This window comes from Ornithodoros turicata, chromosome 1 (genome assembly GCF_037126465.1).
Source record: "Ornithodoros turicata isolate Travis chromosome 1, ASM3712646v1, whole genome shotgun sequence".
NCBI lineage: Eukaryota > Metazoa > Arthropoda > Arachnida > Ixodida > Argasidae > Ornithodoros > Ornithodoros turicata.
The window spans coordinates 84,362,453-84,365,139 of record NC_088201.1 but is presented as its reverse complement, the minus strand read 5'-3'; positions in this window follow the sequence as shown (position 1 = coordinate 84,365,139).

The following is a 2,687-nucleotide window of genomic DNA, read 5'->3' as shown; positions in this document are numbered from 1 at the left end:
CGCTCGCCGTTAAAATAATGGACAGCACAGGGACGAGAGAGACGTTCTTGGGACCCCATGCAGCCTAATGAGGTGGTTAATATTCTGTAAAAAGCTTGTTTCACGAGAACTGAATTGCAGCTAATCATTTCGTAGTCCTGTAAAACATATGATATGTGATATGCCAGTTTTTCTTTATAAGCCCGATTGCCATACTTGTAGTGTATGCCTTTGCTATATATATATATAAGAGGGAAAAATTAGCAGGAGCTCTTTGGCTGCACGTATAGCATATGTTTGTAAGTCAAACGTCGCCATGCCAGCACTGGGCAGCTGTTTCGGCCTTCTTGGGCCTCGTCAGCAGTACTCAGGCAGGCAACGTTTGAGCGGATGGCGTCAGAAAGTCACATGGCACGTGATGCCTCCCGTCAGGGTGTCATAAGACACCTCTGAAAGCCCAGTGCAAAGCCAGTGAAGTGTATAAGGGGAAAAAATAGCAGGAGCTCTTTGGCTGCACGTATAGCATATGTTTGTAAGTCAAACCTCGCCATGCCAGCACTGGGCAGCTGTTTCGGCCTTCTTCGGCCTCATCAGCAGTACGCAGGCAGGCAACGTTTGAGCGGATGCCGTCAGAAGGTCACATGGCACGTGATGCCTCCCGTCAGGGTGTCATAAGACACCTCTGAAAGCCCAGTGCAAAGCCAGTGAAGTGTATAAGGGGAAAAATAGCAGGAGCTCTTTGGCTGCACGTATAGCATATGTTTGTAAGTCAAACGTCGCCATGCCAGCACTGGGCAGCTGTTCCGGCCTTCTTGGGCCTCATCAGCAGTGCGCAGAAAGGCAACGTTTGAGCGGATGGCGTCAGAAGGTCACATGGCACGTGATGCCTCCCGTCAGGGTGTCATAAGACACCTCTGAAAGCCCAGTGCAAAGCCAGTGAAGTGTATAAGATGGAAAAAATTAGCAGGAGCTCTGTGGCTGCACGTATAGCATGTGTTTGTAAGTCAAACGTCGCCATGCCAGCACTGGGCAGCTGTTGCGGCCTTTTTGGGCCTCATCAGCACTACGCAGGCAGGCGACGTTTGAGCGGATGGCGTCAGAAGGTCACATGGCACGTGATGCCTCTCGTCAGGGTGCCATAAGACACCTCTGAAAGCCCAGTGCAAAGCCAGTGAAGTGTATAAGGGGGAAAAATTAGCAGGAGCTCTTTGGCTGCACGTATAGCATATGTTTGTAAGTCAAACGTCGTCATGCCAGCACTGGGCAGCTGTTTCGGCCTTATTGGGCCTCATCAGCAGTACGCAGGCAGACAACGTTTGAGCGGATGGCGTCAGAAGGTCACATGGCACGTGATGCCGCGCGTCAGGGTGTCATAAGACACCTCTGAAAGCCCAGTGCAAAGCCAGTGAAGTGTATGAGGAGGAAAAAATTAGCAGGAGCTATTTGGCTGCACGTATAGCATATGTTTGTAAGTCAAACGTCGCCATGCCAGCACTGGGCAGCTGTTTCGGCCTTCTTGGACCTCATCAGCAGTACGCAGGCAGGCAACGTTTGAGCGGATGGCGTCAGAAGGTCACATGGCACGTGATGCCTCCCGTCAGGGTGTCATAAGACATCTCTGAAAGCCCAGTGCAAAGCCAGTGAAGTGTATAAGGGGGGGAAATTAGCAGGAGCTCTTTGGCTGCACGTATAGCATATGTTTGTAAGTCAAACGTCGCCATGCCGGCACTGGGCAGCTGTTTCGGCCTTCTTCGGCCTCATCAGCAGTACGCAGGCAGGCAACGTTTGAGCGGATGGCGTCAGAAGGTCACATGGCACGTGATGCCTCCCGTCAGGGCGTCATAAGACACCTCTGAAAGCCCAGTGCAAAGCCAGTGAACGAGTGGCGACGTTTGACTTACAAACATATGCTATACGTGCAGCCAAAGAGCTCCTGCTAACTTTTCCCCCTTATACACTTCACTGGCTTTGCACTGGGCTTTCAGAGGTGTCTTATGACACCCTGACGGGAGGCATCACGTGCCATGTGACCTTCTGACGCCATCCGCTGAAACGTTGCCTGCCTGCGTACTGCTGATGAGGCCCAAGAAGGCCGAAACAGCTGCCCAGTGCTGGCATGGCGACGTATATATATATAGATACTCATGAGTATCTGTTTCTCTACCTGCAGCCATAGAAGCCATCTTAATCTGTGAGTTTGAATTTCAAACACGTCTAGCGTCATTTACTTATTTTTTAATGGCTTTCCCCCTCTTGATATATATATATATATATATATATATATATATATATATATATATATGCAGAAGAATAAAAGTTCAGAAGGCCACGAAGTAAATACAGTTATGAAGGAACGAAAGCCAATCCACGAAGGTGAGGGAAGTAAAAAAGGGGTGACTTCTTACAATTTAAACTAATAGAAAGGTATCTAGGGGTATGGTCAACGTTGCGGCGAAAAATGCGCCTTCCTCTAGACTAAGAGATTAGAAGGGTGTCTGGAAGCTTTTGTACATGTGTAGCATGACGTCACAGTCGGTGTTCGCGCCACCTGGCCATCGTTAGGGTCAAGCTCGGGAATGTTGTTCTGTCAAGTCCAGGCGTGAGGTCATCGTCCTTGGGGTCGGAAGGCTGTTATGAGTCCGACTGAAAAGAAAAAGAAAAGGAAGCAGTACCTTATCTAAGCAGTTAAAGTTCCAGGGTCGTCGTTA